Source organism: Trichosurus vulpecula, chromosome 1 (genome assembly GCF_011100635.1).
Source record: "Trichosurus vulpecula isolate mTriVul1 chromosome 1, mTriVul1.pri, whole genome shotgun sequence".
NCBI lineage: Eukaryota > Metazoa > Chordata > Mammalia > Diprotodontia > Phalangeridae > Trichosurus > Trichosurus vulpecula.
The window spans coordinates 477129442-477154183 of NC_050573.1; the positions used below are offsets into that span (position 1 = coordinate 477129442).

Genomic DNA, 24742 nt, shown 5'->3' on the forward strand with positions numbered 1-24742 from the left:
ATCTGGCTTCCAACTTCATCATTCCACTGAAGCTGTTCTCTCTAAAGTTACCGATGGTCTCAGAGTTGCTAAATCCAATGGCTTTTTCTCAGTCCTCATCATCCTTGACCTCCTACAGCCTTTGACACTGGTGATCACTCTCTTCTCCTTGATACTCTCTTCTATCTAGATTTTCAGGCCACCTCTTCTATCCAGGTTTTCAGGCCACCATTCCCTCCTGGTTCTCTTCCTCTTCTAGATCATACCCTCTAGCCCTAAGTGTTCTAACATCAGGGTTCTGTCCTAGGCCCTCTTCTCTGTTCCCTCTATACTACTTAACTTAGTGATCTCAACAGCTCCTGTGGATTTAATTACCATGTCTATGCTGATGATTCTAAATCTGCCTCTCTACTGACTCCCAGTCTCACATCTCTCACTGCCTTTCAGATATCTCAAACTACACATCCAGTAGGCATCTTAAACTCATTATGTCCCAAATAGATCTCACTATTTCCCTCAAAAAATCCTTCTCTCCCCCCACCCCACATACCTTCTCTATTACTGTAGAAGGCAACACTCTCCTCCCAGTCCCTTAGGCTCACAACCTTGGAGTTATCCTTCTCTCCTCACCACAACTTAATCCCCATATCCAATCTCTTCCCTCAAGTCTTTCCCTACTCCAGCTCATTATCCATTCAGCCACTAAAGCAATTTTCCTCAAGCACAGGTCTGATCATGTCTCACACACACACACACACACACACACACCTCTACTCTGTAAACTTCAGTGGCTTCTCATTGCTTCCAGAAACAAATACAAAATACTCTGTTTGGCATTCAAAACCATTAATAACCTAGCCCCTGCCTACCTTTGCAGGGAGTAGGGTGTACCCTACTCCCTGACACTTATTCTTCAATCCAGTGACATTGGCCTCCTAGTTTTTGCAGGAGCAAGACACTCCTTTTCTCTGCTTTGAGCATTTTCTCTGGCTATGTCCCATACTTGGAACACTCTCCCTCCTCTTATTCCACTACTGATCTAACTGGCTTCCTTTGTCTCAACTAAAACCCCATCTTTTACTGGAAGCCTTCTTCGACCCCTCTTAATTCTAGTACCCTCCCTCTATTAATTATTTCCTATTCATCCTGAACTTGGCTTGCTATGTATATATTTGCATGCTGTCTCCCCCATTAGATTGTAAGCTCCTTGAGGGCTTGCCTCCTTTTGTATCTCCAGAACTTAGCTGCTCTTCTATTAAAAGCATATGAAAATCACTTTGCATATCTCTCTGTGGTAAGACAAACAGAATTATAATATTGTTCCCATTTTAAAAATAAGGAAGATTTGGCCTGGAGAGGTTAATGAGTTATGTACCTATAGTTGAAAATATTTAACTGGTAAAGTCCTGGGTTCAAACACAAGCAACTATTACCTGCTTTATTCATGTTATCAAGGAATATAGGTATTCAATATTATTAATATTTGTTTAATAAAACTAATGATTTTGTATTAGCTTCTGAAAACTTCTTATGAGTCATGTTGGCTTTCTTTTTAGTATTGAAAGTCAAAAGAAATTTTCAGTGGCCTAAATGTCAAGAAAATTGTGCTCTTTCCTAGTATTTGGAATGTTTTAACAATTAATAACATTCTTAATATGTTAATTGGAGTTCTTTTGTTGCTCTAACTCTGCTATTTTTATATGCTTTTGCTTTAAATTCTGTGAGTAGAGGCTCAATCTGTCTTTCATTTTGGTTAGAAAAACCTCACTTAGCCTTTCTGAAAAGATTTATATATAAAATAAAGAGTGCTATGCCTGCTGAAGATAGGTGATTCAGAGAAGAAAGATGTGTGTACTTTATAAAAAGTATTCCATGATAGTGGTGAGGTTTGAGTGGGGTTTCAAGGACCCCTCAAGAACTGGAATACAGGGGAGGGTCATCTGGAATGAATTCATTCTTTTAGTCAATGTGGCAAAGGTTTATTGTAACACCAGTACAGCAGGCAGAGTTCCTTAGAGAAATTGCATTCCCTAAGGAACAGGAGTATGGGAAAAGTAGTGGATTATCTGGTAGATATGCTCATTAGGTGGTAACTTACAACCTTGGTCACAAGTGTCATTCACTAGAGGAAACCAGGGGAAGGGGTTTCTCAGGGGTGTATTTTTGGTCTGTTTAAGTCTGTAGCAAGATAGCTTCGAGAGTCGATGTACATAACTTGACATCTGGATTGAATATGATAACTTTGGAAATCAATACATGATAATTCTGTGGTTACAAGACAGTCTTGTTTTTGCAAGAGAATTTCTTCAGAGGTCAGCTTGTTCTTGTGATGGGGAAAGATAGTTTATTTTACTGTGAGAAATGTGATTTTTAAAACTGGGGTGCAAGCACAAGCACAGAAGCACCCCATCAATAGTAGTGAAAACACTCAAAATATCCTCAAGGTCAGATTACAAAACCAAAATCAAGTTGCTATCATCTCTAGAGGACACTAAATCTTCCTCCCCCCCAAATATAAAAATTTAACAGCCTTCAGGGAAATGTTCAGTATGTTCTGATATGAAATATCAGAGCTTTGTAATATGACTTCAGTAAGGTTGTGTTGTGAGAAGGAAATCCTTTAAGGCTGAGCCTAAATAACAGTTTTACAGTCATTGAAGAGGAAGGTTCTATCACTGGGTCACAGAACCATAGAGCGGGAGGAGACTTAAAAGGCATCAAGGACATACCCCTCATTTTAACTACAAGGAAGTTGAGGCTGAGAAAACTAAATGACTTGTCCAGGGTCATTTGGGTAAGTTAGCACCTAGCTAGTTGTGACATATAGTGCTGTCTGAGCATAAGTAATCTTCAGGTTTGTACTGAACTCTTCTCTGGAGTTGTTTAGATTTTTTGGTTGTCGACTGATAGTAGCTCCTCAGCAATCTTCTCTGAAAATCAGTTAGTCAACAAGCATTTATTAAGTGCCTACTATGTGCTTGACATTGATAAGATTTTTAAAAATTGTTCTGTCCTGTCAGCTCATTGTGGAGGCAAAGTGATAAGAGCTATGGTAATTCACAGAGAAGAGAATTGTTTTGGAGGTTAAAGCTGCTATCCAGGAAGATCTAATTCAAAATTGACTTACACTTTGATATCCATCTCATTCGTGTGGGTACTGTGTCCATTCATATATAAATCCTACCCATTCTATCTTGCCCACTTCTTTTTGTCTATCTTCCACATAGTATCAAAGCTGTATACCATTAACACAAAAGGAATAGATAAATACCATGATAGCAGTATTTACTTTATCACACTACTTTTAGATATATAAAACATTTTCTTGGGCCCAACACAGGGTCCTTGTCCCTTTGTAGCTGGTTTCCTTTACAAACCAACAGTTCTGTTTTATATAAAGATAAAGTAGCAATGTTCCAGATTAATTAATTTTGGCCATAGCATAACATTCTGCCTTTGTCTAAATTTTCAAGTTTTGGATATAAATTTGTCATCTAGAAAGTCAGAGTACCACTATATGAACTGTTACTACTTGATCAATTCAATTTTTCTCTTTATAATTACTTTGCTAAAGACATTTTGTTCTGTTGTAAAGTTTGTGTGTAATTTATTTGGTTTTTGCTAACAGCTACTGGAATTATAAGAAAATAAACCAAACTTCTCATCCAAAAAAAATTGCTCTGCAAAGGTTTAGGGATAATACTGACCTTTTAAGTGACCCTTGACAACCCTTGGATTTCTAGCCACAGAAGGGGAAGGTACCTTGTTCCAAGAGTTAACAGCTTAACGAGAAAAATGCCTGATTTAAAGTGTGTGGGTAGGAATTACTGAAAGAAGTTAGGCTGAATAGGGACAAATCTATAGCACATCGATGAAGTGATTTGGGGAAGGGAAGTAAGGACTAGGATCATGCAACTTTACAGAAAATGTACACGTGTTACAAGATCTCTGACATTTCTTGGCTCTTTTTTCAGATTCACTGCCACCACACTAATTCTGGACCTCATTTCCTTCCACCTCAGATGGCTGATTTTTATTGTTTCCAGTCTCTTCCTTCTCCAATTAGTGCTTCACATGATTAATTGCCAATCTTCCTCATTCTTAGATCTGATCAGGAACCTTCAGTAGTTCCCCATTGCCTACTGGAAAAAACCCAAACTCCATCAGCTGGTGTTCAGTGCCCTCCACAGTCTGGTTCCATGATCCCTCTCCCAGTTTGTTTTATGCTGTTCCCTTTCATGCTCTTTATGTTCCAGTACTACTGAGAATTCCTCCATCTTATTCTGCTCTTTCTTAATCTTTCAGTCCCTAAAATGTGCTCTGCCTCTTAGAGTACCTAGTTCCTTGAGCAGTGAGTGTTTTGCAGCATGGTCATAGAATTTTAGAGGTGAGCAATCCTTAGTTTGGGCTTATTTCCAAACTATTGGAGAAAACAAATAAAAAGGTCCTAGATTAAGTTCGATATCTATGTATAATATGTATTCATGGGGAAAGTAGTTTAAATGTTGGCTAAGGGCCCTGGACAATGTAGTCTCTTGTCTTGATGGAACTGTTATGCTCAGATAGAACTGTTGATTTAGACAGTAGGGGCAAGACTTTATCAACCCCAGTAAGTTTTTGAACTAGGAGAGGGGTGAAGTCAGGAGTGAATCAATTGCTGTAGGATAGTGTACCATATACTGGCCATCACTAGGATGGTAGGCAGATATGACAGCAGTAATCAGAATGGGTGACAGGCCCTCATTAGCAAATTTTCTCTAAGCTGAGAATCCAGGCCCTATGGGCCTTAAGGGGAGTATCTTTCTTTTCTCTCTTCTCACCTGAATAGAATCTTGTTTTCCTTTAAGCTGCTCTTTACTATTTCAGTAGATTCAGTGACATTTTAAGTCTCTAATTCTCTATATCAGTGGTTCTCAAACTTTTTGGTCTCAGGACCCCTTTACATTCTTAAAAATTATTGAAGACCTCCCAAAGAGCTTTGTTTACAAGTGTTAAGTCTATTAATATTTACCACATTCAAAATTAAACAATCTTAGTATTATTAAGAAAATAGTTTTGACCTTATAGACTCCCTGAAAGGATCTCAGGGCCCCAAGAGGGCTTCAGACCACACTTTGAGAACTGCTGTTCTAGAGAAATAATAAGTTCTTTCTCAGTTGTTCTCCAAATGAGGTTTCAGTCAGAGAGTAAGAGCAGGGGACGTTTGGCATCATTGGAGTGTATTGGACAGAAAGTTTCCTTCTGGGAGGATAACAAGCTGTTGTTATTTTTTTTAATAGTTTGAACATTTGGATAAACTTTCACAGACAGAAGGTTGAAATAAATTCAAGACAGTTTTTCTTCCCACATCCCATTATTGTTATAGACAGTGTAGATGCACAAAGGGAAATCTTTTTCCTCTTAAGACCCAAGAGAAGGGAAGAAGGAAGATGGAGGAGAGGACAGTGGCTTCACACCCAGGGTCAATGGGGGGAGGGCAGAGATAAGGTGTGTATTACCTATTCTGTGGAATTTTTATATGGCCCATGTAACATTTTTTGGAGGAAGACAGATCTTATTGGCTATGTGGGGCCCAATAATTCTTTTAGTGCCTCATGTTGGCTACAAAATTTTAATTTCTATCTGTTCACACATCTCTTCTTTGTCTTGTCTCATACCTAAGATGATCTAGATCCTATGTATTTTGCGAAAGGTTCCATGAGAGTATGTGGAAAAATAGGTGGCACTACATTCTTTTTTTGTAAAATAAATGTATTATTTATTTTTGACATTCATATTTTTAAAATTTTGAGTTTTGGCTCCTCTCCCTCCTATCTGCCCTTCTACCACCCACTGAGAAGGCAAGAAATAGGATATCAATTATACATGTGAAATCATGCAAAACATAGTTCCATATTAGCCACATGGCCAAAAAAAGCAAGAAAACTAAAGAAGGTGAAAAAATTGTGCTTCATTCTGTACTCAGACTTCGTCGGTTCTCTCTGTCTAGAGGCAGATGGCATTTTTCATTGTCCTTTGGAATTGTCTTAGACCATTGTATTGATCGGAATAGCTAAGTCATTCAGAGTTGACCATCATATAATATTGCTATTATAGTGTGCAATGTTCTCTTGGTTCTGCTCATTTCACTTTATATCAATCAGTACAATAAGTCTTCCTAGGTTTTTCTGACACCACTCATCACTTTTTACAGCACAAATAGTATTCCATCACAATCCTACACCACACCTTACTTGGCCATTTCCCAACTGATAGGTACCCACTCAATTTCCAGTTCTTTGTCACCACGACAAAAAGGTGCTATAAATATTTCTGCACATATAGATCCTTTTCCCTTTAAAAAAAAAATCTCTTTGGGATATAGACTTAGTGGTGGTATTGCTGGGGGAAAGGGTATGCATAGTTTTATAGTCCTTTTGTTCTCTAATATGATTAGTCCAGTTCACAACTTCACCAACAGTAGTGTCCCAATTTTTCCACATACCCTCCAGTATTTGTCATTTTCCTCTTCCGTTGTATTCTGTGGCATTACTTTCAAAGTGTTATTCCAGACAGATTTGTGTATCATTGTCTTCAAAAGTGGACATCCATTGCTACTGGGCATTTGTTTTCATGAAAGAGTAATGTAATAATTGTGAAATAATGAGAAGCACTCTTTATATCTTAGGACTTTTTCTGTCACAAAATAGGAAGAAAATCATATGTATTTCAGTTCATTCAATGACTAGGCATCACTTAAGTGTTCCTTTTTTCTCCTCCCAAGTCTCTTAGAGAAAAATGAAGAATTTCTTTTCAGATAGGTAATGGCCCTTTAAATGTAATCTGATTACATTTTCTATCTTCTTTTCTCCTTCATTCCTTCCCTTCTTCCCTTCCTTGGAGAGATGGGATTGACCTCTTCAATTGTGTCAAAAAAAAAAAGGATATTTGCTAAGTTTATTTTAAAAGATTAGTCTTTTTCTTTTCCCCCCAAGTATTTCACACTTCTTGCCACTGAAAAACTCAGTGTTTTTTGATGATTTATTTTGTAAAAGATATTATCAAAGATATATTTGACTGGAAAAAATGTGTCACAAATAAGAGATAATAGCTATGTAGCCCAAGCATTGACCAGTAGCCACAAAATCGCCTAAAGGAAGTTCACCTTTAATAATTTTGGAAGACTCAAGGGAGGTAGATTTATGGAAAGATGTGATCAAGTATGACACAGATTGAGTAGGTAAGGAAAGGTTATATTCTCCACTAGTGGGAATACCCACATCAAGGAGATGATAGATTAACAGAAGTATCAGTATCTTGTTTTCGCTTCCTTTGGCCACATGCACTGTGAAGAGTTTGCCATCTCAGGTTCTAAGGGAGCAGTCAATGTCAGCTGCTATACTTCACCTCTGAAATGGCAGTAGTTAGTATTTTTGCCAAATATAACTTTGCTATAATTAAGCTAAAAATCAGAATTCCAGATAATTAATCTCTATCAAGAGTCCAGGCTCCACCATTGCATTCTAGCTGTGCAATGACCATGGGCAATTAATTTCATCTTTCCAAACCTCATTTTGTTTCCTTATCTGGAAATTTCAGGAAATGATACTTTCACTGCTTACCTCGAAAAACATTCTTATTGAGAAGATGTATGAGAAACTATATCATTTTAATCATTATTAAAGAACATATGAAGTCTTGAAAGAAGGTTGTAAATAAATCCATGATGACAATGAGATTACTTTCATTATATATTCCGAGTTGTAGAATATGCTCATGTTCTTTAAAACAATTTCCTGGTTCCCACAACTCCTATTTAATTCTTTGAGCAACTGAGACCCAGAGGATGTTAGTGTAAAAGAATCAACCTTAGAGTGAAACTTAGAGTTTATCTAAGTCCTGAATAACTTCAATCACATCAAACGTTGATGTTTTTTTTCCCAGGGTTTGGTTCTAATTTTACATAATCACTTTCCAAAGATGTTGTTCCTCTGCAGTTTGCAGGTGTTTCCAAGTTTCTTAGACCCCCCAAAAATAGCAGCCCAATAAATGTGTGCTCGTAGTGCCACTGCCAAGGCATCATTTGTGATGTATCACATAGTGTGCATATCTTGCCCTGCATTCATGCATTGCAGAAAGTGATGATTTTGAATTTCTGATTTGGGGATCATTTTTAGGAAAGTAAGCTTGAAGACTTGTTGGTATTTGATTTAAAAAAAAATTTTATAGCTCTGACCTTTTGGACATATGTACAGTCTTAGTAGAATAATGGAAAGACTACTAGCCTTATAGTCGGGACTTGAAATTATCAAACTTTGACTCCTACCAACTCTAGAACCCTGGCCGAGTCACTTAAACTCTCCAAGGCTCAGTTTTCCCATCTGCAAAATGGAGGTGATACATACTTTTTACCTCACAGGACTGTTATAATAAAGGTCCTTTATAAACCTCAAAATGCCAAGTAAGTGTAAGCTATGGGAGTCATGACATAGCAGAAAGAATACTGCAGCCAGAGGCAGAAGATGTGGATTCAAAACCTATTTCCTTGTTGTGTGACCTTTGGAAAGTCATTTCATCTCTGTGGACCTCATTTCCTTATGTATAACATGAAAGAATTTGATTAAGATGGTAACAGCTTGGGCAATGTGGGGAGACCCAGTCTTTAAAAACAAGTAAAGTGAATTGGATAGAATTGTCTTGCGAGCTGAGAAACTAATCAGTCAACAAACATTTATTAAGTACTTATTCTGCACCAGGCACTGGGGACATAAAGACCACACTAAATATTTCCTACCATCAAGGAGCTTATTTATATTCCAGTGAGGGAGACAAGAGTTCCACATGTCAGTATATACAAAATATATACAAAGCAGATATAAAAAGATATTGGAGCAGGGGTATAGAGAGCCAACTGGTGCTGGTTCTTGAAAGACTGTTAAATTTTCAGACTTAATATTTGCACCTCAAATCTGCCAATGCTATAAATCAGGACTTGATTTATTGTTTTGTTGATTTTTTTCTAGACCTGTGAAAGTAATAGAGAAGACATTAATAATGCGGATTAAATTTTCACAACATAGGAGTCACTCCATTCTTCTTCCTCTCCTACCCCATATCCAGTTTCTGAGTCTTGTTGATTCTATCTCTACCATGTCTCTCACAGGTATCACCTTCTGTCCACTCAGATATCTAGTTCAAGCCCTCGTCACCTCACACTTAAACTATTACAGTCGACAACTAATGTAGGTCTCTGTGTCTAGTCTCTCCCCCAAGTACCAAAATTACATCCCTCGAGTACATATCCATGTCGCTAATTTGACTATGCCATTCCCTTGCTCTCCAGAAGATCCAGTGGTTCCTATTGTATCTATAGTGGAATGCAGATTATTTGAAACAAATAATAATTTTGACATGCCTTCATTTTGTGATAGTGGTGGTATATACATGCTTCTAAAGATGATAGGCTGACAGAGTTTCTGACTTTCACCAGATGAAACTGGATTGAGCTAGTTTCCCTACTTTTAGTGAATTATCTATCAATTTCATGCCCTATACCTATGTCTCACTGCTCTCTTTTGTTGTATTTTAAATTCTGTGGCTTTTAAGAAAAAAAAACTGCTGTAGATCTGTCAACATTTCAAGGACCATGAAAGGCCACAATACAACAGGATTAGTGGCACCAAATCACAAAAGAAAGCATGGTTAGAAACAAAAAACAATGTCAAGGACTGGCAAACTATTGCTGTAAATAAGTGTAGTTAATCCTCAGGAGATAAGAAAAGACCTTCAGATGGACCTGACATCTGGAGGAATTATTCCTCTGCGGTATGGCATAGACTTTATAAAGTTAGAAGAACAGGGAGAAGACCACATTGTTTTTTAAATGTTTATGAATATTGGGAGAAAAAAAAATGCGTCATGGGCACAAGAAAATAAAAAGATTGGTATACTGAATATTAGAAAAATGGTAATTCCATCAAGGTTATTCCAAAACAATTATAAGAAAAAATACAGGTGAGGCTATAAGATCTGGGCATCTTCATCAGACTTAAACACACACACACACACACACACACACACATATATGTATATGTATATATATATACACACATATACACACACATGTATATATATGTATGTATATCAAACATTTAAGGGGGTTTTAAACATTTATAATGGGAAAGGAAGTCTTGTCACCATGAAGAGAATAATTAACTCTGATAAATATATTGATTTATTGAAAAAGCAGAATTATATTTGAATCAAATGTTATGGAAGGTTAAAAAATTTATCCAAGGGATGCTTTCATGGTCTGAGAAATCACCTGATTAGAAACCTTTCAAAACCTGTAATCAAGGCTGGACTTAGAAAAATGTCCTCTTCATCAAAAATATGCTTGCTATCCAAGGCGAGATGTGCGGCTTCACGATGGAGAATTAAAAATATGGTTATCCTTTCCACAGCACAACTTTCCCTAACACGGCTTCAATATATTATGGGTCAGCATAAGAAATTAAATGGGAATTTGGGGGGAGTTTTGCAGAAGCTCTAGGTGATATGCAAAGGCCAGCAGAGTCTATGACCACATACTTAACCCAAATTTTACAGTAAGGGACTGTAAATATCCCATTTAAGAATGAAAAAATTCAGACTTCTCTGGTACAAAGGGAGGGCCAACAAATTTTACACAGATTTTGCAGATCTTGGGGGCACTGAACCTCAGGCTCTCAACCCCCATGATACAGAGGGGATAACTGTGTCAAAATCTTGTGACTTCAATCCCAAATGATGTAAAGTAAGTGATAGTAGTAAAAATGAGAACATTAAAAGTTTTTTTTTTAATTTGTTTAAGTCAGTATGGATAAGGATAGGAACTGGATGTTTGATTTCACTGGCATAGGGAACTCTCAGATGCAGGACTTTCCTATAATAATTCAGATTTTCATTGTCTCTTCAACCTAATAATTCTAGAGAGTTGCTTAGAGAACTGAGAGGTTGAGCAACTTGCCTAAGATCACACAGCCAGTTTGAGTTACAACACTTGAATTGAGTTCTTCCTGGATCTGAAGTTGGCTCTGTCATGCTGTCTCATAAAAGTCAATAATTTTAATCATTTTACTTTGTTCCAGGTAATTTGCACTGCTGTCAGATAGAATATAAACTGCTCTTTTAACATATAAAGCCTCTGGTTCTAAAATACCATTCCAGATTGATGCATTTTTACTTCTTTCATATATTCCAGTCAAACTAGCCAACTTGATATCACTCACACATGCCATTCCAACTCCTCTCTTATGCCCCACCTCTTTAGATCTCTTCCTTCCTTCAAAGCTCAGCCAAAGCACCATTTCCTGTATGAAACATTTCATACACTGCTGAAATTACCTTGTCAAGTGACCACACACACACACACACACACACACACACACACATTTGTCCCCCAAAAAAATAACCCAACCATTTCACAAACAAATGAGAGATGTTACTAGAGAAAAAGAAAAGTTCTTTTAATCCAATTAAAGCATAGTGTTAAAAAAAACTTTGCATAACCATGTATGTGTAGATATAGATATATTATATATACACATATATGTAGATATTTAATATCTACATATATATGTAACATATATCACTTCACTATAGCAGTAGTATGCTGGTTGGTTTCCTTGCCACAAGCCTTTCCTCTCTCCAGTCCATCTTCCAACCAGCTATCAAATTAATCTTCCTAAAGCACAGATCTGACCATATCTCACCCCTGTTCAATAAACTTCATTGGGTCTTTATTGCCTTGTGGCCACCGTAGCCACTTACTGGCAAGGGCCCTGATGAAAAATAGTTTTTCTTATCTGGAATGAGGGACTAAAATATAATGGGAAGTGGAAGACAGCTATTCAGAAAGGCTATTTAAGGGCAAAACTTTCTTGAACTTCAAGTCTTTATAATACAGTGAAAAAAATTACTATGACATTCTTCCAGTGAGGAATTTTGAGGTATGGTAAAATAAACAATGTCAAATATAATCTATTTATGCATTGAAAATCACCTACCTTTTGAAAGGAGAAGTGAAATGAGCAGAAAGTGGAAATGGAAAAATTGTTAAATATGAAAATTATTAGGTAGAATGAAAATGTTGCATAGCTCAAATCCCATTTCATTGGGTTCCAAGTGATTGTCCTGTTTATATTGTCCTAAAGTTTTGTTCTATTGATTGTAGTTAATAATAAGAAGGTTGTTGACTAAGACTTGAAATAACTTTTGGTTATTCAAAATTTTTAAGACTGTGTTTTAGTAGAATTAAAGGAACTTTTCTTTTTCTCTAGTAATATTTCTTATTTGTATTTCTGTTAAATGGTTGGGCTTTGTTTTGTTTGGACCAGTATTTAGATTCATGGATTCTAATTTTTAAAGCTGAAAGAGACTGCGTTATTTTAGAGATAAAGAAACCAAAGTTAATTGACTGCTTGTGGTCACAAAAGTATGACTGCAGCCTTTTCCATTATAGAACATAGTCCTGGTATATTACATACCCTTTGGCATGCATAATTGGTACCCAGTAGTAACATCATCAACAACAAACTATCTAAGTTCATCTATTAAATTGGAAATTATCTTTTTTAAAATTACCTTTTCCTACTTCTTTGCACCCCAACTGTACCCTTCCCCTCAAAGAAGTTCTCCAGCAATTGAAATTTACTGCTTATATCTTTCTTCCTTTGGGGGAAAAAAAGAACAGATTTGCTGCAGCTTATTACATCCATACTTTTGTGATATTTCTGACCATGTTTTTAAATCAGCATAGTTAAGAATGTTAGAGAAGTGGAATGATATGATGGATTTTAATTAGGACAAAAGTCACCCAGCCAGAATAGAACTACCTTCCTTAACAAATGGGCAGATTCTTGTTATTTTATGTCATAGGGTAAAACTGAGAAAATTGGAATAAAATTTTCTGACATTGAAGTAGGAGAAAGCCTGGGCTTATGAAAGTGACACATCTGGAGATTCACAATTTAATAAGATATCTGCAAGATAGTTAAGATGGAAGAGAAGGAGATCTCAATAGTCAGTAGTCTTAATCTCTTCTTATCCCTTTGGGAAAGTTTAGGTTAGCTTGAAGGCTACTCGGAAAATATTCTATGGGGTAATTTTTGTCACTTGCATCATCATTCTTTCCTTGAAGTTCTCACTGACTGCTCCCCATTTTCTCGCCCTCATATCTATTTTGATATCTCCCAACTGCTTCAAACTATTGGCATTGTTTGGAAGGTAGTAGTGGAAACATACCATGCTGAAAATATGCCCTTTTCCTTATTCTTACTTCAAACACCCGCCATATTGTCTTGGTACATGCTTACAGAGTTTGAACTCAGTTGTGAGTTCTGGACTTGGTCTTCCTAATTCCTAGTCCGAAAATTCTTCTTGCTGTAGCTGACTGGACAAATGGAATTATGTTTCAATGACTGTTCCCAGGTACTAAATGCATAATTAAAAGTACATTTTTGACAGTTCTGGTCCAGAAATAGATTTATCAGTGAGGAAGAACACTTAATTCAAAATTGGCTAAGTTTAAAAATAGGTGTATTTCTTATGAAAAAATGCAAGTAATAGTATATTATTAACCAATTTTTGCTTTCATATTTAACTCTGAAATTAAAAAAATCAGCATACTTATCCAGAGCTCACTTTATCCAGCAACTAATCTAAAACTCATAAGAGAAATATTAAGGAAAGAACGAACATGAATGCAATGGAACATCTCTCTAAACAACTTGTGGTTAAGATAGCAAATTCAAATTCCTAGAGGAACCTAGAACTCTCAACAAATACTCCAGCAAGGATATGAAAGACATTAGATGAAAAGAATGATCAAGGAAATAAAAAAGAGACATGAAATAAGTCCCTCTATCTTGTTCAGGACTACACAAGCTAGCTAGAAGCCTACAGTTGCCTGGAACAGGGATATACATGGAGGGATTGGAAGCCAGGGTGAGCTCCCCTATGAGAAACAGGACCTGAAACCAGTGAGATCTGAGCACTGTACTAGTGAAACCACAACCAAAAAGCAAGGCCCAACAGTGTGTGTAGCCCACACTGTGGTCCTGTTAGCACCACAGCAAGCGAAAGGCCAGCATAACAACCATCTAACCCTAGGGTGATTTGTGTTAAAATTTAATAGCCTCAATCAAAACAAATTCAGTTACAGAGGAGTGATTAAAAAGAGAGAAACATATAATCATGTATAAGAAACAGGTATAATCAGTGTCTTGCCTGTGTGAAAAGAGAAAAGGAAGAGGAGTAGAAGATCACTTCAATTGTATATGACAAGTATTGACCACCTTACTTTTCTTTTCCTATCTTCTTCTTTGTAAAGGGGGAAGGGCACTAGGAAAAAAAGAAAAATGAAGAAGATATGATAGAGGGATTTAAAAAATAATTATCATACCATGAATTTGAATGTGATGAACTCATTCATATCATATATGAACATATCCAGCATGGTTTAGAAAGCAGACTGTAACAATATGAAGTTTACAAGAAACCCATATGAAATATAAATATTTATATAGAGCTAAAATAAGAAGTTGGAGCAGAAATCATTATATAGCAGGTGAATTTTTTTTAATGGTTGGAAATCATGTTCTCAGATAAGGGAACAATAAAAGGCATGTAGGAGAAAAGTAGCAAAGCTACATTATGCTTAAAGTTACCACTAATAATGAAATAATGCCAATGCTTAATTTATATGCACTGAATGGCATAGGACCTAAATACTTCAGAAATTATAATGCACCTACAGGGATAAATAGATATCGAAACTATATTTGGGGACCTCAGTATGTCCCTTTAAGACCTAGAAAAAAAAGATAACAAAAATACACATAAGACAAAAAGTAAGGAGCTGAATAGAATTTTTAAAAAGTTAGATATAAAAGATTGCTGATGATTACTGAATGAGAATGGAAGCAGCATGCATATTTCTAAGCAAAAACCTTCTAAAATGAGGAAAGGAAAATATTAATATATTATTGGTCACAAAACAAATTGTAATCAAAAATATTTTTAAAAATGATTCAAACTTAATATAGAGACTAAATGATAGAATCCAAATGACATGGGTCAAAGAACAAAACACCAACAGTAGAAAATTTTATCAAAGAAAATGACAATGAAGCAGCATACCAAAATTTTTGGGATGCAGCCAAAGCAGACACTTGGGAAAAATTGATATCTCCCAATATTTTCATTAACAAAAAGAGTTAGAGATTTGAGCAATTAAAATAATTCTAAAATCCTGAAAATTAAAGGAGAAATAAAGAAAATGGAAAAAGTATTAATTCCATAAAGCTATGAGTGGTTGTTTTATTTTTAAATCACTCATCAAATAGACAAACTGCTAACCACATTTATTGTTTGTTTTTTTTTAAAGAGGGAGAAACCCAAATAGCACACTGAAAAATGAAAGAGCTACACTACATGAAGAGATAATAAGAAACAATATTAGGGGGGAAATTGATGATTATATGTCAAATAAATCAAATGAAGTGGCAATTTATAAAAATATAAAATATCTAGATATGTTGATACACTATACAAACCTTGCCTTGACTCCAATAAAAGAGGAACTCCTTTCCACTGGAGCACAGGTATAGTCTCCAAAAGTCTTGTTCCTAATCCTGGTTAGCTGCTCATGAGCTAAGGGCAGATACCAGTAGCCCAGCCTCAGCTTATTACCCATCTTGCTAGTTCTGTTAGATTCTGACAGGAAGGGACTATTTCAGGGGTAATTACAGAAAGCTTTATTAGTGCTGCATTGACACCTTACCAAAGGTTGGTGTTGGATGTAAACTGGGTCTAGAGGCCAGTGGCACAAGCACTGAAACCTATGGGAAGGAATAGAGAAGAGATTGAGAGGAGGAGTTTCATTAGGGTATTTGCTAATTGCTATGGGAAAGAAGTGCTGACCCCCAGGTATCAATAGAAGGTGGAAGACAAGAATGCTGTCAAGGGACTGGAAGCGATTGCTCTGTGCATAAATTGGATTTAAGTCAGTCAGAGGCATGCAAAGGCATCAGCCTCACTCTTTCCTCCAGAGTCATCAAAGTCCAGTGGCAAGAAATAAGCCAAGATGACTGGTGATGGCCTGAGACGCAGTAGGTGACTTTGGCCTTTCTGAATTAAAGTCTTTCCCAGGCTTCAGTTTGTCTGAGGCAACCTTCTTTCAATGACTAAGGGCTAGGTAAGAATTGAGACAAAAGATGGCCTAATTTATCATCACAAAAAATATCTGGGATGGAAGACTCTCTGGCCAGAACAGAAAACAGTTGCTATTTACACTCACTCTAAGCCAGCAAAACCTAAAGAACCTAAAAACCTAAAGGCTTGGGCTGGGAGCTATTAATGATGTAGATTCTTTAATTTATCTAGCCAGAATAAAAACTAACATCATCTGTAATAGAAAAGTACTAGAGGTCTTTCCGTTAAACTTAGGGTGAAAGCAAGGAGGCTCATTGTGCTCATTATTTTTATATAATTTTTGATATGCTAGCTATAGCAATAACAGAAGGTAAAGAAATTAACATAATAGACATAGACACTGAAAGCATAAAAATGATTGGTTTTTACAGGCAGAAATGACTTACACAGTTGCCCAAGAGAACAAACTGAAAATAAATTGAAACAATAATTCAGTAAAGTAACAAGTTATAAATCTAATCCACAAAAATCATTACCCTTTGCTTTCAGTGAATTCCAACAAAACCCAGAAAAAAGGAAATTCCTTTCAAAATACCTGAAGAGATGAAGAAATTAAACCTATCTATAGTCATATGAAAAAAAATGCTCTAAATCACTGTTGATTAGGGAATGCAAATTAAAACAACTCCTGAGGTACCACTTCACACTTATCAGATTGGCTAATATGACAGGAAAGGAAAGTGATCAATGTTGAAGAAGAAGTGAGAAAATTAGGACCTTAATCCATTGTTGGTGGGATTGTGAATTGATGCAACCATTCCAGAGAGCAATTTCAAACTATGTCCAAAGGGCTATAAAACTGTGTATATGCTTTGATCCAGCAATACCACTACTGAGTCTATAACCCAAAGACATAAAAAAGGGGAAAAGGATGCATGTATACAAAAATATTTATAGCAGCTCTTTTATGCAGTGGCAAAGAATTGGAAATTGAGGGGATGTCCATCAGTTGGGAAATGGCTGAACAAGTTGTGGTATATGAATGTAATACAATTGTGTTATAATAAATGATGAGCAAGTAGATTTCTGAAAAACTTGGAAAGACTTAAATGAACTGATGCTGAGTGAAGTGAGCAGAACCAGGAGAACATTGTACACATTAACAGCAACATTGTGTGATGATCAGCTATGATTGACTTGGCTCTTCTCAGCAATACAATGATCCAAGATATTTCCAAAAGACTCATGATGGAAAATACTATCCATATCCAGAGAAAGAATTGATGAGTCTGAATGCAGATCAAAACATACTGTTTTCACTTTCTTTGTTGTTGTTGTTTTTCATGTTTTTTTCCTTTTGTTCTGTTTCTTCTTTCATAACATTACTAACATAGAAATATGTTTTTCAGGATTGCACATGCATAACCTATATCAGATTGCTTGCCATCTTGAGGAAGGGGATGGGATGAGAGGGAGAAAAATTTGGAACTCAAAATCTTGTAAAAAATGAATGTTCAAAATTGTCTTTACATGTAATTGAGAAAAAAATAAAATACTATTTACATTAAAAAGAGTACCACCCTCCTCCCAGCCACCAAGGCTCACAACACAGGTATTAACCTCAACTCCTTACTATCTCTCATCTCCAACTCCAATCCAATCTCCTGCCAAGTTCTGTGAATTTTGCCTTTATAACATCCCTCGAATACTCTCCCTTCTCTTCTCGAACATTGCCACCACCTACTCTAGACCTTCATCACTTCACACACGCACTACTGTAATAGCCTGCTGGTTGGTCTCCTTCCTACAAGTCTCTCCCCACTCTAGTCCATCCTCCTCTCAGGTGTAAAAGTGATTTTCCACATCTAACGATGTCACCACCACCACCCCGTTTCAGTAAACTACAGTGGCTCCCTATCACTCCAAGAGCAAATATAAAATTATCTCTTTGGCATTCAAAGCCCTTCATAAACTGTCCTTTGCAACCTTTCCAATCTTCTGACACCTCAAACCCCTCAGCCTCCATATACTCTGTAAACTAGTGACACAACTTCTTGCTGTTCTTGAAAGATATACTACATCTGCCAACTCTGTAGACATTTTCCCTAGGTATTCCCAATGTCGGGAATGCCTTCTCTCATCATCACCAGGCTTCCATCTCTTCCTTCAAGTCTCAAAGTGTCATTTTCTACAGGAAGCCTTTCCTTATTTCCCTCTTAATTGTTTTTTCTTCTTTTGTTGGTTATTTCCAGTTTATCCTATATATAACTTGCTTGTAGAAAGTTTTCATGTTGTCTCCCCCATTAGATTATGAGTGTCTGGAGAGCAGGGACTCATCTTTATTTGTTGTCTTTAGCACTTAGTATAGTTTCTGCTTAATAAATATTTATTGATTTACTGACAAACTGATGGTGTATATATTTTTGGCAGAATATGGCATAGGTTTTGGTGGAAAATCCTCTAATGCAAATGTCTTAGCTATCCTAATTCTGTAATGCCTTAGCTAACTGTGCCCTCTAGCTATTTCTTGAAAGATAAACACATTTGTGAGGGCTAATGAATTACAGTTTTAGTAGTGAAGACCCAGAGAGTACTTCGAATCTGAGTTCATTGCTGTCTGGTGAACCCAGCCTTGGGAGTACAAATTAGAGAGTTACCCCTAAGGAATGCTATAGGCAGAATATATTTTTTCTGACTGTCAAAAGAGATACCCTACAGCTTGTTGGCATATAATCCTCCTCATCATATACAAGTAAAAGTTACCTTGTAATCATGAGATTCTTTACCAGGACGAAATATTTATGAATGACAACTTTTGGTGTCGAAATCAAATTGGACTTTAAAAAATTCAAGAATCTCAAATTAGCAATAGCATGAAATATTTAGTATCTTGTGACTAAAGTAGTTTTTTCTAAAATTATTTTCCCCCATCCTTGAGGGCTCACACAAAAATAGTATGATGAAGCACACTAATTTTGGAAGCTTGTAAAAATTTTATAATAGAAATAATCTGTGGAAGGCAAGAAACCCTAGTAATAGTTCAGATACATGGAGACAAATCAGCTAATGGAAGAAAACTTAATGCAAATTGGTGAAATATGAACTTTCAGTTAATATGAACATCAATTCAGAATGGAGATGTCATAATGAAGAAGAAAAGGAAGCAAATGGAAATTTTCTAGGTAAATTCAGAGCTAAAAGAGTGCCTAGGAACAAATCTAATTTTCAGTCAATGAGGGAATGTTTCCTGATTTAATTTCCTTGAGCTGAAAGTAATGGGAGAAGATAATACTGAGAGCTTTTCCCTAAATATCTTCCAAGTGTTTTTTTCCTCTTATTTATAGTCTTTATTTGATTTAATGAGATTGTCAGTTACCCATCCCTTAAAAGGTGCATTGTGCTACCTCTTTCTTCAATAGCAGTATCCCAACTCTCTACCCACGTCCTGAAGCAATCTTATCTCTTCTTTTCTGTTTTCTGTTTCATACCATGTATTTCTAATGTAGATCATTTACTGCTCCTCTGGGGCAGGAAAACAGTGGTACAATTGCTACTTCTTATAGCTGTTCCAGAGTTGACTAAGATTGTTAACTAACTATCTGAGCCAAAGTATTAAGGAGTGTGTGTGTGTGTGTGTGTGTGTGTGTGTGTGTGTGTGTGTATGTGTATGACACTTGAAGGAAGCCAGGAAGTGGAGATAAGGAGGGAGAGCATTCTCCTCTGGCTTAGGAGAAGTCAGAGAAAATGCTGAAGCATTTTCTTTCTTTTTTAAACTATTGCTTTTAGCCATTACAGGAATTCTGGTTGGACTTGTGTCCCAAGCTGCATTTTTCTTTAAAGCTTTGCTTTTAGATGTTTTGAATTAATTCTCTTCTCCTGGGTTTGTGTCTTGACCTTTCCTGTAGCCATAATAGCTTTTAATGATGGGATTTTGAGGGGTTTTATTTGTTCACTAATTCTTCCAGGTTCTTCTTATTTTTGAATTTTATGTTAGGGCTGGGCTCTAAATACTTTTGGAGGGAGTGTCTAGCCTGAGTTTCTGTCATCCTGTGTTCTTCTGATGCTTTCAGAATTCAGTTTGGGGACAAACAAACTTTTGGTGCTCCCAAAGTGATGTGACCTAGGGCCAAGTCTGCTCGCTGCCCTACTGGTCTGAGCAAGTTCCTGACCCAAATTTGAGGCTGTTAGATTGTTCCTGGTTGAAAATTTCAGTAGACTGCTTCTAGACTCATCCATGGAAGGGTCTACAGGTTCAGAGTGCCTGAACTGCAGGCTCCTCTTTGGTCTGGGATTCTTGCCCTTTTTATTCTTGTTAAGCTTCAGCCTGGGCTTAACGTTAGAATGAAGTCCCCTGGGATTATATCCAAATAACTACTGTTTGCTTCTGAGCTTGTTCCTCATTTAGTACACAGCAAGACCTACCATTCCTCTGTAAATTCTCCTTGCAAGTGAGTAATGGGCAGCAGAGGTGATAGATGGCACCACTTCTTGGACCTTATGCTAGTAAAAAGGATTCTCTGGGATCACTTTCTGTTCCAGTGCTTCCTGCCCTGGTATCCAATCTTGGCCCATTTTCAGATGCTGAATGCTGGTATACTGCCACATTCACTGGTGGCATACCCCTGGCCAGACTCCTTCCCTAGACCTCTCTGTCTCCTTAAGCTCACCTGGGCTAGAAAAATGACTCACTGTGACTTTTTTCCTGAATTTCACAATCAGAATTCAGTCTGGTACATTTTCTATATATTTCTGTAAGAGGTATAGTAGAGAAGTTAGGCTGTATTTCTTGATTCCCCCAAAGCTAGCTAGTCTTTAGCTGACTATAATCATTTTTGTCAGATTCCATATTTAGGCATCTAGGCATCACTGGTCCTCATTCCCAGAACAGGAAAAGTAGCTCTCCAGATTTGAGTAGAGAAGAGAATTGAGGTAAGATATCCACTCCAGTTATAGTTAACCTCACTCAAACTGGATGCCCCATAGACATCTTAAACTCAACACTTTCAGAATGGAACTCATAATTCTCTCCAAACCCTCCCCTCTTCCTAACTTACCTTTTATTGTAAAGAGGGTAGAGCAGTCCTAGAGAGTGCGTTCAGTTAAGAGTTAAAAACCTACCTCTGTCAAGACATTTAGTTAAATAATCGATTTGTTATAGAGTGAAAGAAAAACAAAATGAAATGTGATTACCAAACGAAGGCAAGAACTATACCTTACATTCATTTTTATTCCCTATCACTTCTTTATAGTAAATATGCTCAGTAAATGTTTCCTGATTAGATTTCATTGGTAGGGTTATCTTTAATAATGGCTTAATTCAGGGGCCACATTCTATAGCAATGGTTCTTAACCTTTTTTGTGTCATAGACCACTTTGTCAGCCTGGCAAAACCTATGGATCCCTTTTCAGAATAATGCTTTTAAATGCGTAAAATAAAACAAATAGGATTACATAGGAAACCAATTATATTGAAATACACGATTATCAAAATAAGAAAACAAATGTACAGACCCTAGGTTAAGAACCTCTGTTCAAGAAACGTTTCCTGATCCCCCTAGTTGTTAGTGCTCTCTGCTCTCCTCAAATTATCTTGTACTCATTTATCTGTGTAAGTGTTGTATTTTCCATCCTACTAGAATGTTCTTCAAAGGGAATAATTTTTATTGCATCATTGTATCCTTATCACTACCTTGTACATGTATAAGATACTGTATATACAGTAGGTATGTAATGTAGACTTCTTCAATGAATTAATGAAAGGAATATTAAAGCCCTGCCCCATGAACCAAGAACTGTGAAGGGCCTTGGGCTTCCTAAGGAATCATTTTTCCCTCCCTATGCCCTTCTAGCCTTGTTATCTAGTTTCTCCTGGAGCAGGTATCAGCTGCTGGCTCTGAATTTCTTAGATTTAATTGGTTCAGACATGGTGGTTTCAGAACACTTTATATGCATTTGATGGTGATCTGTAAGACACGAAATTATCCTGAGCTTTAAAGAAAGAAATAATATCCCCTGTGACCCCACAGTTTGTGCAGAGCCATAGGATTATAAATTTAGAGCTGAAAAGGATCTTAGTTGCCATCAAGTCCAGCTTCCTCATTTTATTAATGGCAAAAGTGAGTCAGGTTAAGTGACTTGTCCACATGTGTGAGTATCTAAGGTGGCATTAGAACCCAGGTATTCTTGACTCCACCACCAATTCTCTACCTGTTATACCATACTGAAACCTACATTTGACCAACATGACAGAAAAGTAAAATGATAAATGTTGGAAGGGATGTGGAAAAACTGGAACACTAATACACTGTTGGTGGAGTTGTGAACTGATCCAGCCATTCTGGAGAGCAAAACAGAACTATGCCCAAAGGGCTATAAAACTGTGCATACCCTTTGACCCAGCAATACCACTCCTGGGTCTGTATCCCAAAGAGATAATAAAATGAAGGGAGGGGAAAGAACCTATTTGTACAAAGATATCTATAGCAGCTCTTTTTGGGTGGCAAAGAATTGGAAATTGAGGGGATACCCATCAACTGGGAAATGGCTGAACAAATTGTGGTATGCGATTATACTGGAATATTACTGTGCTGTAAAAAATTATGAGTAGGATGATTTCAGAAAAACCTGGGAAGACTTACATGAACTGATATAGGATGAAGTAAGCAGAACCAGGAGAACATTATACAGACTGGCAGCAATATTGTATGATGAACAACTGTGAATGAATGAGCTAATCTCAGAAATACGGTGATCCAAGACAATCCCAAAGGACTCATGATGAAAAATGCTATCCACCTCCAAAGAAAGGGTTCTGAATACAAACTGAAGCGTGCTATTTTTCACTTTCTTTTTTTTTGTTTGAGTTTTCTTCCCCAAAATGACTAATATGGAAATGTTTTACATGATTGCATTTGTATAACCTATATCCAATTGTTTACCATTTCAGGGAAGGAGGAGGGGAGAAAGGGTGGGATAGAATTTGGAACTCCAAACTTAAGAGAAAAAAAAAACCAAATGTTAAAAACTTTTTACATGTAATTGGGGGAAAATAAAATATTAAATGAATAATTTTTAAAATATTGTCTATGTTTGAGAATGCATATTTCATTCTGTATCTCTACCCCATTACCTCTCTGTCAGGAGGTATCACCAGTACTTTGAAGACACTATTGTTTGCTTCTTTCTTAAGAGTTCATAGATTTTTCAAAGTTGTTTTTCTTCATGATACTATTGACGTTGAGGAAATTGTTCTCCTGTTTATATTCATTTCAATTTGCATTAACTCCTACAAATCTACACATATTTCTCTAAATTCATCATATTCATCATTTCTTATGACCCAGTAATATTCTATTATACTTCTATATTACAGATTGTTCAGTTGCTTCATAATTGTCAAGCACCTATTTTGTTTCTCGTTCTTCGCTACTATAAAAAATGCTACCATAAACATTCTTATACATGTGAATTTTTTCCCCATATCCTTGATCTCCTCAGGATACATGCCTACCAGTAGTGTAATTTAGTCAAAGGGTATGTAGTTTAGTGACTTTTTGGATAGTGCTTTAAATTGTTTTTTAGAACAGATAAACTAATTCACAGTTCCACTAACAGCACATTTGTTCCTGTTTGGTCACAACTTTTCCAACAACTATTATTTTCATGATGGGTGTAAAGTGGCACCTCAGAATTTTTAAATTCACATTTCTCTAATTTTCTTGATCTGGAGCATTCTTCACATGATTGTCAATAGAGGGCATTTCTTCATTTAAGAACTCACTATTCATACCCTTTAACTGTTTAACTGTTAGGGAATTGCTTTTGCTCATGTGTATTTGTATCAACCAATGTATGCTGGTTGCATTTTGGATATTATACCTTTATCAGAGAAATTTGACCTCAAGGGCACTTAATTCTATCATACTTCTTTCCAATTTTTCCAGTGGTCTTTATCAAATAAGGATTACTCTCTTGGGCTTATCAATATTCTTTCACATAATTATTGTTTCTAAGATTTGTTTTCTGACTCACTCATTATTTAAGAACTCACTGTTAAATCTCTGTTGGTATGTGTCTTTTGTGGACTTTGGAAAAAAAAAGACTTCTTGTTGCATTATGGTCTGTAAATGATCCATTTATTATTTCTGCCTTTTTACATTTGTTTGCAATATCTCTGTGCCTTAGTGCATGGTCAATTTTTATAAAAAGTTCCAGCTGATACTGAGAAATGTGTATATTCTTTAGCAGTCCCATTTATAGGAAGCCATAAATTTTTTAGCTCAAGTTTCTCCAGCAATTTGTTTAGTTCCATATGTTCTATTTTGTTTATCTTTCTGTTAAGCTTATCCAGAACTGAGACTGATATGGAAATCTCCTTTTATTAATGTGTTACTGTCTATTTATTCTTATTGCTCAGTTAATGGTTCCTTTATGAATTTATATCCTAGAGCATGTGGAACATATAAGTTTAATACTGATATTGGTTTATTGTCTGTGATTCCTTTCACATAATGTAGTTTCCTTGTTTACCCCTTAAATCATTAAGGCAAGATTCATGACCTCAAGGATGACCATGAACACGCCTGAATGG

At 36.4% G+C, this 24742-nt stretch overlaps 1 protein-coding gene across 1 annotated transcript in view; it reads left to right on the plus strand.

The window, feature by feature from the left end:
* Positions 1-24742, plus strand: part of KCNN2 (potassium calcium-activated channel subfamily N member 2) — a 196511-nt gene that overhangs the window by 82743 nt on the left and 89026 nt on the right. The window lies entirely within an intron of this gene.